Raw genomic sequence first — 13,160 nt, forward strand, 5'->3', positions numbered from 1 at the left:
TTTCCCATTTTGTTGGCATACAGCTCTTTATATTCATTTCTGATGATTTGTTACATTTCCTTTTTTATCTCTAATTTTATTTATTTAGGTCATCTCCCTCCTTCTTTTTTGGTTAATTGGGTCATTGGTGGGTCAATTTTGTTTATTTTTTTAAAAAAACCTTGGCCGGCGCTGTGGCTCACTTGGTTAATCCTCTACCTGTAGTGTCAGCATCCCATATGGGCCCTGGGTTCTAGTCCTGGTTGTTCTTCTTCCACTCCAGCTCTCTGCTGTGGCCCAGGAGGGCAGTGGAGGATGGCCTAGGTGCTTGGGCCCCTGCACCCACATGGGAGACCAGGAAGAAGCACCTAGCTCCTGGCTTTGGATTGGTGCAGCACCAGCCATAGTGGCCATTTGGGGAGTGAACCAATGGAAGGAAGACCTTTCTCTCTGTCTATCTCTCTCTCACTGTCTATAACTCTACCTGTCAAATAAATTTAAAAAAAACAGTTCTTTGTTTTTCTGATCTTTTGTATTTTGGGGGGGAATAAATTTTGTTGATTTCTTCTCTGATTTTAATTATTTCTTCTCTCCTACTAGTTTTGGGTTTGGTTTGCTGTTGTTCTTCTACATCCTTGAGATGCACTAATATCTTGTGTATTTGTTGCCTTTCCAATTTCTCGATGTAGGCACTAATAGCTATAAACTTTCCTCTTAAAACTGCTTTTGCTGTATCCCATACATTTTTTATTATCATTTTTTTGACAGGAAGAGTTAGACAGAGAGAGAGAGAGAGAGAGAGAGAGCGAGAGAGAGAGTGAAAGAAAGGTCTTCCTTTTGCCGTTGGTTCACCCCCCAAGTGGCTGCTACGGCCTGCACACTGTGCCGATCTGAAGCCAGCAGCCAGGTGCTTCCTCCTGGTCTCCCATGCAGGTGCAGGGCCCAAGCACTTGGGCCATCCTCCACTGCCTTCCCGGGCCACAGCAGAGAGCTGGACTGGAAGAGGAGCAACTGGGACAGAATCTGGTGCCCCAACAGGGACTAGAACCCCGGGGTGCCGGCACCGTAGGCAAAGGATTAGCCAAGTGAGCTGCGGCACCGGCAGTCATAAATTTTGATATGTTGCATTGTCGTCTTTGTTTGTTTCCAGAAATTTTTTTATTTCTCTTTTTATTTCTTCAATGACCCACTGTTCATTCAGGAGCATGTTGTCCATTCTCCATGTATTTGCATATGTTTTGGAGATAACTGAATTGTTGGTTATCAAATTCATTCCATTGTGATCAGAGAAGATGTATGGTATGATTTCAATTTTTTTGAATTTGCTGAGCCATGCTTTATGGACCAGCATATGGTCAATCCTAGAGAAATTTCCATGTACTGGTGAGAAGATTATGTGTTCTGTGGATGTACGATGGAAGGCTCTATAGATATGTTAGGTCCATTGGGTCTGTAGTGTCCATTAAGCCTATTGGTTCCTTGTTGATTTTCTGTCTGGTTGATCTATCCATTGCTGAATGTGGGGTATTGAAAACCCCCATTACTATTGTATTTGTATCTATGACTACCTTTAAATCTATTAACACTTATTTTAGATACCCAAGTGCCCTGTAATTGGGTGCATATACATTTATAATAGTCACTTCTTCCTGTTGAATTGATCCCTTAATCATTACATAGTGCCCTTCTTTGTCTCTTTTGACAATTTTTGTGTTAAAATCTATTTTGTCTGATATTAGGAGGGCTACACCAGCTCTTTTTTGGTTTCTGTTTGCATGGATTATCTTTTTCCACCCTTTCACTTTGAGTCTGTGAGGATCGTTGTTGGTAAGATGTGTTTCTTGTAGGCAGCAAATAGGTGGGTTTTCTTTTTTAATCCATTGAGCCAGTATGTGTCTTTTAACTGGAGAGTTGAGGTTATTTACATTCAAGGTAACTATTGATAAGTAATGACTTTGCCCTGCCATTTTTCCTTTAATATTACTATATTTTACTTTTGGATTTTCTTTATACTTTTCCGTCTTCTTCTTTCATAGTGATGACCCTGTTTCTGTGTTTCTGCACTCAGCACATCCTTAAGCATCTTTTGTAAGGCTGGATAGGAAATGAGAAATTCTTTCGATTTCTGTTTGCTATGGAAGGTCCTTATTTCACCTTCATTTATTCTTCTGAATTGTTGTAGCCCTCATCGATTGGGTGGGGTGCGACGCCTTTTACTTATTGTTGGGTGCATGCAAAGGAGGAGGGGTGGCAGCTACCTGCCTGTGTCTGAAAAAAAAAAATTGGTGTGAGCCCTACCCTCTCTGGTTGCTGGTCTCTGCTATAGTGGTGGCAGAGGGAGGTAAGGGACCTGCAGTCTCTTTTTTTTCTTCTTCCTTTTTATTTCCTTTCTTCCTGCCTCTGCTGTCTTGAGGGGTTTGTGTGGAACTTTAAAAGCAGTTCACTCAGCTCCCCCTCCAGCTGCATCAGCAGTACTGTGTGCCTGTGGATTCCCCTCTCCCATGGTTTGCTGGAGTGGGCATCTTTCTCCTGGGATCCAAGCCTCTGTTGTTTTCTGCCGTATATTTGCTCCCTTGGTACAGGTCTGGACAGTTTCTATTGCTGGGTCTCCTGCTAGGGTTCCCCCAGAGCTCTACCCTATAAGTGTATTTTCTCCCCCTTTTTAAACATTAATTTAACCTTGTGTAAGTCAGACCATCCTTTCACTATTCTGCCATCTTGGAACCCATTTCTCCTGGATATCTTTCAAACTTGTTGTCTACATCTCTTTTATAGCACTCCAAGGTTGAACTTCAGTTTAGAAAACCATCTTTCTGTCTCTCTCTCTCTCTCTCTCTCTCTAACTCTGCCTTTCAAATAAAAATAAATCTTAAAGGGGGAGGGGGGCAGTGCTGTGGCGTAGTGGGTAAAGCCGCCATCTGCAGTGCCGTTATTCCATGTGGGCACCGGATCAAGTCCCAGCTGCTCCACTTCTAATCCAGTTCTCTGCTATGGCCTGGGAAAGCACTGGAAGATGGCCCATGTCCTTGGGCCCTTGCACCTGCGTGGGAGACCCAGAGGAAGCTCCTGTCTCCTGGCTTTGGATCAGCGCGGCTCCAGCCATTGAGACCAATTGGGGAGTGAACCAGCAGATGGAAGACCTCTCTCTCTCTCTCTCTCTCTCTCTCTCTCTCTGGCTCTGCCTCTCTGTGACTCTGCCATTCAAATAAATAAATAAATCTTGAAAAAAAAAAGAAGCGAAGATTATCAATTGGTGAGTGAAGTAGCAGATGGAAGACCTCCCTCTCTCTCCCTCTCCCTCCCTCTCTGCCTCTCCTTCTCTCTCTGTGTAACTCTGACTTTCAAGTAAATAAATAGATCTTTTTTTAAAAAAAAAAAAGAAAACCATCCTCTTTTAACTGATTTATTCCAGCATTTTCTATCTACTTTGCTAACCTCCAGACTGGCCTCCTCTTTGATTCATGTTTCATACTGAAGCCAAGATGAAGTATTTCATGGGAAAATCAGATCATATTGTGCTTGACAATAGAAATACCAAAATTGGAAGGATTCTGAGGAGACTAGCATGGCTCCTATGCAAGAATAACTTTAAAATTTGCAAAGCACCCCAAATTTTTGGCACATAATGTATAAAGTGTAATTTATATAATAATAACAGCACAAATGAAGAGACTCAAGCAAGATAGGAGCAAATGTATCCTATTTTAACTAAGGTGATATTAATTTGTACTGTCTTGTTATAAACTAAGATATAATTGTAATCTTGAGCAATTTGTGATGCTTAATTTTATATTTCATTTGATTGGCCAATGTAATACCCAATAGCTGGAAAAGTATTATTTCTGGGTGTCTCTGTGAGGGTGTTTTCTGAAAATGTTGGCATTTATACCAGTGTACTAAGCAAGGAAGATTCACCCTCATCACCGTGGGTGGGCATTATCCAATCTGCTGAGGGCATAAATAGAATAAAAAGGCAGAGGAAAGTTACTCTGTGTCTTTTTTATTGAACTAGGACATCCATTGCCTTTTTCTTCTGACATCAAAACTCATGGTTCTTGGACCTTTAAACTTCAAACCTTACACCAGCACCCAACTCCCCAGTGCAGCGTCTCAGCTTTTCAGTAATGGGAGGTACACCAGTGCAGCTCTCACCATCAGTGCAGTTTTCAGGATTGTGAGTCACATCATCAGCTCCTCTGGTTCCCCAACCTTCGAATTGAGATTAAATTCTACTCCTGGCTTTTCTGGTTCCCCAGCTCGCAGATCATCTCCTGTAGTTCGTCAACCACCATAATCCCACAAGCAATTCTTATGATAAATCCTCTTCTCTTCTTCTCTTCTCTTCTCTTCTCTTCTCTTCTCTTCTCTTCTCTTCTCTTCTCTTCTCTTCTCTTCTCTTCTCATCTTACACACACACACACACACATATATATCCTATTGTTTGTATTTCTCTGGTGAGCCTTGACTATTACAGCCACTAGGAAAATAATTCTAATAATATGGCAAAAGAAACAATCAGACAAAATAGATTTTTTTAAGATTTATTTTATTTCCTTGGAAGAGTCACAAAGAGAGGGAGACACAAAGTAAATGGTCTTCTATCCACTGGTTCACTCACCAAATATCCACAATGGCCAGGGCTGGGCCAGACCGAAGCCAGTAGCCCAGAACTCCATCCAGGCCTCCCATATGGGTGGTGGGCAAAGGACTTGGGCCGTCTTCCACTGCCTTCCCAGGTGCATTAGCAGAGAGCTGAACTGGAACTGGAACAGTTGGGACACAGAGCAGTGCTCTGATATAGGATGCTTACATTGCAGGTGGCAGCTTAACCTGCTGTGCCACAATGCTGGCCCCTACAAAGCAGATTTCATGGAAAACAACGTTACCAGAGACTAAGAATATTTTATAATGATAAAATAGTTAATCCATTAGGAAGATACAAGAACTGTAAATATGTACAACTAATAAACCTAAATTAGGAATCAAAACCTAACAGAATTGAAGGATAAGATAGGTAATTCAACAAAGCAGCTTTCACTATCCTGCTTCCAACAAAGGACAGAACAACTGGGCAGAAAATCATCAAGGAAATTGAAGACTTGAATAGCATTGTGCTCTAAATAACAGCTGTAGAGAACACTCCATTGAACAGCAGCAGAATACACATTATTCTCAGGTACAGATGGAACATTTACCAGGACAAAAAATATGTTAGGACATAAAACAAACCTCAATAAATTTTAAAATGTTGAAATCACAGAAAGTATATTCTTTGACCACAGTGGAATGAAACTGGCAGATAATAACTGATGTGAATTTGGAAAATTCACAAATACATGGAAACTGAAAACAACCATAAATAATCAAAGTATCAAAAAGTAAATCACAAAGAAAATTAGAAAGTACATTAAGATGAATGAAAATAAAAGCATAATGTATCTAATCTGATGGGATACAGTAAAAATCATGCCTAGAGAAATGTATAGCTATAAATGCCTGATTTGGAAAAGAAGAAACTTCTCAAATTAATAATATGAACTTTACTCTTAGTTTCTAGAAAAAGAAGAATGAACTAAACCCAAATATAAGCAGAAGGAGGAAATAATAAAACAGCATAGAAAAAATAGGAAAAATAAATAAAACCATTTTGAAAATAGGAACAAAATTATTAAATCTTTACCTAGTCTAGCCAAATAATAAAAATGACAAAAATTACCAAAATCAACGATGAAAGAGGGGACATTGCTACCAGTCTTACAGAAATTTAAAATGATTAAGATATCATGGACCAAATGTTTGTGTCATATTTTTACTCTGAATTCCTATATTGAAATCTTAACAACATGATAATAATTGGTGAGGGAGCCTTTGGGAGACAAATAGGGTAGATTAGGTCATAATGATAAACTCTCATTATGAGATTAGCAACCTTACAAGAGAAAGAGGGGGAGAGCTGTGTGTGTGTATGTGTGTGTGTGTGTGTGTTTATGTGCATGCGCCAATGAAAAGCTTTGTGAAGACATAGCAGAATGGCAGTTATCTGCAAGCCAGCATGACAGCCTCACAAGGAACCAAATTGATTGAACTTTGATCTTGGACATCTCAGCTTCAAGAACTGTAAGGAATAAACTCTATTATTTTAGCCACATAGTCTAATATTTTGTTATGGCAGCCTTAGCTCACTAAGACATAGGTGTGCAGTGAATAATTAGGACAACAACATCGATAAACTAGATCAATGGATAAAATCCTGGGAACACAGAAACAATCAAAAGTGAATGAAGAAGAGTAGAGTATCTGAAAACACCTGTAAGAAGTAAAGAGCTTGAGTTAGTAATCAAAAACTTCCAACAAAGAAAAGCCCAGGACATATCTGGCTTCACTGGTGATGTCTACCAAATATTTTAAGAATTAATGCCAGTTCTTTATAAGCTTTTGCAAATAATAAAAGAGAAGAGAGCATATCATAATTCCTTATTTCAGGACAGTAATTTCCTACTATAAAACTAAGACAAAGATATCACAAGACAAGAACTACAGACAAGTATCCTGATAAATATAAAAACAGAATTTCTCAACCCAAAACCAGCAAACTAAATCCTTCAAATATATAAAAGACTTTTATGCCATGACCAAGTGTAGTTTATCACAGTAGTGCAAGGTTGACCCAACATATGAAAATCAATAATATAATGCGCTCTAATAATGCTTTCTGATTTTAAAGTTATGTTGCTGTAATTTGAGATACTTTTTAAATGGTATGATCTAATTTTAATTCTTTAAACCAGTATTTATGATGCACAGAAATGAATCCAAAAGGCTATGCACCAAGACACTATGAGTGGTAATCTTGGGAGAGTGGTGGTGCAGATGATTTTCATTAAAATGTCGGTTTTTATAGAATTTCATAAGGATAGAATTCACAGACCATATAATCCACCCATTCAAAGTGTACAGTTGTGTACTGAATGGTCTTTAGTGGAGCTGAACAAGCATCACCACCAATTCCAGAATATTTTCAGCACTCCCAAAAAGAACCTTTCTCCCATCAGGAGTCACTCTCCATTTCCTCCTTCCCCAGACAACCACTAATCTGCTTTATGTTTTCATGAATTTGCCCGTTCTGGACATACGCTATATACTTAATATTATATAATATGTGCCTTTTGTGTCTGCTTTGTTTCATGTAGCATAATGTTTATGAGGGCCAGCCATGTTTCAGCATGTATCAGTACTTCATTCCTTACTATGGCCAAATAATACTCCATTGTAAGGATATGCCACAGTTTGTGTGTCCATTCATCAGCAGGTGAACATTTGAGTTGTTTCCTCTTCATGGCCACTATTAATAATGCTGCTGTGATCATTCACATACAAGTCTTTGTGTAGATAGGGGTTTTCATTTATGTTGGATATACAGTTGGTATGTGTTTAAGAAACTGCTACAGGCCAGTGCCACGGCTCACTTGGCTAATCCTCTGCCTGCGGTGCCAACACCCTGGGGTTCTAGTCCCCGTCGGGGTGCCGGATTCTGTCCCAGTTGCTTCTCTTCCAGTCCAGCTCTCTGCTGTGGCCCGGGAAGTCAGTGGAGGATGGCCCAGGTCCTTGGGCCCTGCACCTGCATGGGAGACCAGGAGGAAACACCTGACTCCTGGCTTCAGATCAGTGCAGCACACCGGCTATAGTGGCCATTTGGGGTGGGGTTAACCAACGGAAGGAAGACCTTTCTCTCTGTCTCTTTCTATCTAACTGCCTGTCAAAAGAAAGAAAGAAAGAAAGAAAGAAAGAAAGAAAGAAAGAAAGAAAGAAAGAAAGAAAGAAAGAAAGAAAGAAAGAAAGAAAGAAAGAAAGAAATTACTATAGTTTCCAATGTGATTGTAAATCTTATTTAACTTTCTCATCAACAATGTATGAAAGTTATAATGGTGCTACAGCCTCTCCAACATTTGGTTTGATTCATCTTTTTAATTTTAACCTTTCTCATAATGGTATTTCATTGTGGTTGAAATTGCATTTGCTGGATGACTAATGAGGTTGAGTGCCTTTTCATGTACTTATTACATATTAATACAGGTACTCCTCATTTTACTGCCCTTTAGAGATATTGTACTTTTTATTTCTTCGACAGGCAGAGTTAGACAGTGAGAGAGAGACTGAGAGAAAGGTCTTCCTTCTGTTGGTTCACCTCCCAAATGGCCGCTACGGCCGGTGCACTGTGCTAATTCAAAGCCAGGAGCCAGGTGCTTCCTCCTGGTCTCCCATGCGGGTGCAGGGCCCAAGCACTTGGACCATCCTCTACTGCCTTCCTGGGCCACCACAGAGAGCTGAACTGGAAGAGGAGCAACTGGGACAGAATCCAGAGCCCCAACTGGGACTAGAACCCAGGGTGCCGGCGTCACAGGCGTAGGATTAGCCACATGAGCCGCAGTGCTGGCCCATATTGTGCTTTTTAAAAGCTGAAGGTTTGTATCAACCTTGCATCATGTCAAGCCTCTGGTGCCATTTTTCAAATAGTATGTGATCCCTTTGTGTGTCTGTTCCCCATATTGGTAATTCTTGCAATATCTAAAAACATTCACTTTTATTATATCTGTTATGTTGGCCCATGGTTAGTGATGTTTGATGGTACACTGTAATTGCTTTGGGGCACCATAACTGTGGGCAAAAGTAACTGATACATGCTGTGGTCTTAGAACTGCTCCACTGACCACCATTCCCATGGCTCCCTGTCCTCAGGCCTCCCTATTCTGTGAGACACAACAATAATGAAGTTAGGCCACTAGAAACCCTAAAATGCCTGTAAGCACAGACGCAAATGAAAGGAAGAGTTATACATCTCTTGCTTTAACTCGAAACTAGAAATGATTTAACTTAATGAGGAAGATGTGTCGTGGAAGCCGAGATATGCCTAAAGCTAGGCTTTTTGCACCAAATGGTCAAGTTGTGAATGCAAAGGAAAAGTTCTGGAAGGAAATTAAAAGTACTATTCTAGTAAGGTATGAATGACAAGAAAGTGAAACATCCTTATTTTTGATAAGAGAAAGTTTTAATGATCTGGATTGATGATCAAACCAGCTACAACATTCCCTTAAAGCCAAAGCCTAATGCAGAGAGAATATTCTAATTCTCTTCCATTGAATGAAGGCTGAAAGAGGTGAGGAAGTTGCAGGAAAAAAAAATTGAAGCCAGCAGAGGATAGCTCGTGAGGTCTAAGTAAAGAAGCCATCCCTGTAACATAATTGTGCAAGTCGGAGCAGCAAATATTGATGTAGAAGCTGCAGTGTGTTATCCAGAAGATCTAGCTAAGATAGTTGGTGAAGGCAGATGCACTAAACAACAGACTTACAGGACATAATAAACAGCTTCCTATTGAAAGAAGATGGCATCTAGGTCTTAGATAGTGAGAGGAAGTCAATGCCTGGCATCAAACTTCAAATGACAGACTGACTCATCTGTTAGAAGCGAATGAATCTGGTTACTTTAAGTTAAAACCAATGGTCATTTACCTTTGAAAAAAATCTTAGGACTCTTAAGAATTATCATAAATCTATTCTTTTGTGTTCTATAAATGGAACAACAAGCCTGGATGATAGCACATCTGCTTACAACATGGTTTACTGAATTTTTTAAAAAAGATTTATTTATTTATTTGAAAGGCAGAATGAGAAAGACAGATATCTTCCATCTGCTGGTTCACTCTCCAAATGCCAGCAACAACCTGGGCTATGCCAGGCTGGAAACAGGAGAGAGGCACTCCATCTGATATTCCCAGGGGGTGGCAGGAACCCAAGTACTTCGACATCACCTGCTACCTTCCAAGGCACTTTAGCAGGAAGCTGGATTGGAAGTGAAGGAACCAGGACTCAAATGGGCACTGCAATGTGGAATGTGGACATTCCAAACAGTGGCTTAGTCCACTGTGTCACAATGCCTGCTCCTTGTTTACTGAATATTTTAAGCCAACTCTTGAGACCTACTTCTCAGAAAAAAATTATTTAAAAATATTATTGCTAATTGATAATGCTCTCAAGAGCTCTATAGAGATGTATGAGATTAATGTTGTGTCAGTGCCTGCTAATGCAACATCTACCTGCCAGCCCATAGATCAAGCAGTAATTTTGACTTTCAAGTTTTATTATTTAAGAAAAAACATTATATCAGGCTATAGCTGCCATAGATAGTGATTTCACTGATGGAGTTGAGTAAATTGGAAACCTTCTGGAAATGATTAACCATTCTAGATTCCATTAAGAACAGTTGTGATACATGGGGTAAGTCAAAATGTCAACACTCACAGGAGTCTGGAACAAGTTTATTGCAAACGTTCTGAATGACTTTGAAGGATCCAAGACTTCAGTGGAGACCGTGCCTGTAGATGTGGTGGAGACAGCAAGAGAACTCCAGAGAAGTGGAGACTGCAGAGGTGACTGAATTGCTGCGATCACACCATGAAATGTCAGCCAATGAGGGGTTGTTTCTTATCGATAAGCGAAGAAAGTGGTTTCTTGAGATGGAATCCACTCCTGGAGAAGATGCTGTGAATATTGTTGAAATGACAAAAAAGAATTTGTTACATAAACTTAGGGGATAAAGCAACAGCAGGGTTTGAGAGGTTTGAGTCAATTTTGAAAGTTTTACTGTGAGTAACATGCTCTTAAACAGCATAGCGTGCTGCAGGGACTCTTTCATGGAAGGGGCAATCAATGTGGCAAGTGTCATTCTTGTCTTATTTTATGTAATCGCCACAACCACCCTAACCTGCAACAACCCCGATCATTCAGCAGTCAGCAACATCAAGGACAGATCCTCCTCCAGCAAAAGGATTACAACTTGTTTAAGACACAGATGATTCTTGGAATTTTTACAAATATTTTTACCAGTAAAATATTTTTTATCAACAAAGAATTTAACTTCTTCTTCTTCTTCTTCTTCTTCTCTTCTTCTTCTTCTTCTTCTTCTTTTTTACAGATAGAGTTAGACAGTGAGAGAGAGAGAGACAGAGAGAAAAGTCTTCCTTCCGTTGGTTCACCTTCCAAATGGCCGCTACGGCCGGAGTTATGCTGATCCGAAGCCAAGAGCCAGGTGCTTCTCCTGGTCTCCCATGGGGTGCAGGGCCCAAGCACTTGGGCCATCCTCCACTGCCTTCCCAGGCCACAGCAGAGAGCTGGATTGGAAGAGGAGCAACCAGGACTAGAACCAGCGCCCACAAGGGATGCCGGCACCGCAGGTGGAGGATTAACCAAGTGAGCCTTGGTGCCGGCCCCTAACTTCTTTAAATTCTTAAATGAAAATGGTGCATATGTATAGGGTACTATGTAATGGTTTACTACATGTGTACATTATAAGATATCCAACTAGGTCAAATGCATTTATCTTTCAAGCATTTGACATGTATGATCAAAGCATCCAAATCCCTATCTTCTAAATAGAGCAATATATATAGTACATTAATATTGTCTATAGTCACCCTATTATATGATAAAAACTGCAGAACTTCTTACTTCATATTTACCTTGAATCTAGTACCCAACAACCAACGTTATTCACACCTCCCTCACCACTTCCCTCCTCAGCCTCTGTAAGCACCATTATATTTCTAATTTCTATGAGCTGTGTTATATTTTAGACTCTACATATGAGTGATATCATGTCATATATGCCTTTTTGTGTTTGGCTTTTTTCACAATACAATCACCTCCTGTTCCATTCATGTTGTTGCAAATGTCAAGATTTCATCTTTTTACAGCTGAGTAATATTCTATTGTGTAGATGTACCACATTTTCTTTACCCATTCATCATTGGATGGACACTTCGGCTGTTTCATTTCTTGGCTATTGTGAATATTACTGCAGTAAACATGGGAGTACAGAAGTCTCTTTGACAAACAAGTTGGGTTTAGTCTGACTGGTGACTTTTGACCTTCCTGTACCTGGTAGTTGTATCTTTCTCTGGATTTGAGAGGCTTCCTGTCATTAACTGTTTGAATATGTTTTCTATCCCTTTGACATTCTCAAATATATTTATATATATATCTTTATATGTATGTATATAATATTTGCTCTTTTCATGCTATCCCATATTTCCTACAAGCTTTCTTTATTCCTTTTTTTAAAAGATTTATTTATTTATTTATTTGACAGATAGAGTTACAGACAGTGAGAGAGACAGAGAGAAAGGTCTTCCTTCCATTGGTTCACTCCCCAAATGGCTGCTATGGCTGGCGCTGCGCTGATCCGACAGATAGAGCCAGGAGCCAGGTGCTTCTTCCTGGTCTCCCATGTGTGTGCAGGGGCCCAAGCACGTGGGCCATCCTCCACTACCTTCCCAGGACACAGCAGAGAGCTGGACTGGAAGAGGAGCAACCGGGGTTAGAACCCAGAGCCCACATGGGATGCCAGCGCCGCAGGTGGAGGATTAACCTAGTGCGCCATGGCGCCAGCCCCTCTTTATTCCTTTTGATTCAATTTTTTCTTCTCCAACTGTGTATTTTCAAAAAACCTGTATTCAAGTTTACTGATTCTTCTGCTGGGTCTATTCTGTTGTTGATGCCTCCCATTACATTTTTAATTTGACTTGGTGTATTCGTCAGTAAAAGTATTTCTTCTTGCTGTTGTATAATTACTTTCATCTCTATCAAATCTGTCAGCATATTGAATCATTTCTCAGTGTTCCTTTGAATTTTGTGGAGTTTCATTAAAATGACTGTTTTAAAATGTTCAATAAGTATTTGGAAATTTCTGGCACCTCATTTTGCTTTTTAGGTGAGGTCATGGTTTCCTGGAAGTTCTTTTTTTTTTTTTTAAGATTTATTTATTTATTTGAAAGTCGGAGGTACACAGGGAGAGGAGAGACAGAGAAAGAGGTCTTCCATCCTATGGTTCACTCCCCAATTGGCTGCAACGGCTAGAGCTGCGCTGATCTGAAGCCAGGAGCCAAGAGCTTCCTCCAGGTCTCCCACATGGGCGCAAAGACTTGGGCCATCCTCCACTGCTTTCTCAGGCCATAGCAGAGAGCTGGATTGGATGTGGAGCAGCCGGATCTCGAACTGGTGCCCATATGGGATGCCGGTGCTTCAGGACAGGGGATTAACCCGCTGCACCACAGTGCCGGCCCCACCCTGGAAGTTCTTGATGCTTGTTGGTGTACAACATCATCTGTGCATTAAAGGATTAGTTGTAGG

At 40.3% G+C, this 13,160-nt stretch overlaps 1 non-coding gene across 1 annotated transcript; it reads left to right on the plus strand.

The window, feature by feature from the left end:
• The first annotated feature begins 3,489 nt into the window (after positions 1-3,489).
• LOC127491897 (U6 spliceosomal RNA) lies at positions 3,490-3,596 on the plus strand. Its single transcript, XR_007920826.2, has one exon. It is a non-coding gene; the product is annotated as a U6 spliceosomal RNA (small nuclear RNA).
• Positions 3,597-13,160: the final 9,564 nt, after the last annotated feature.

This window comes from Oryctolagus cuniculus, chromosome 3 (assembly GCF_051225735.1).
Source record: "Oryctolagus cuniculus isolate XC-2025 breed Fujian yellow rabbit chromosome 3, ASM5122573v1, whole genome shotgun sequence".
Taxonomy (NCBI): domain Eukaryota; kingdom Metazoa; phylum Chordata; class Mammalia; order Lagomorpha; family Leporidae; genus Oryctolagus; species Oryctolagus cuniculus.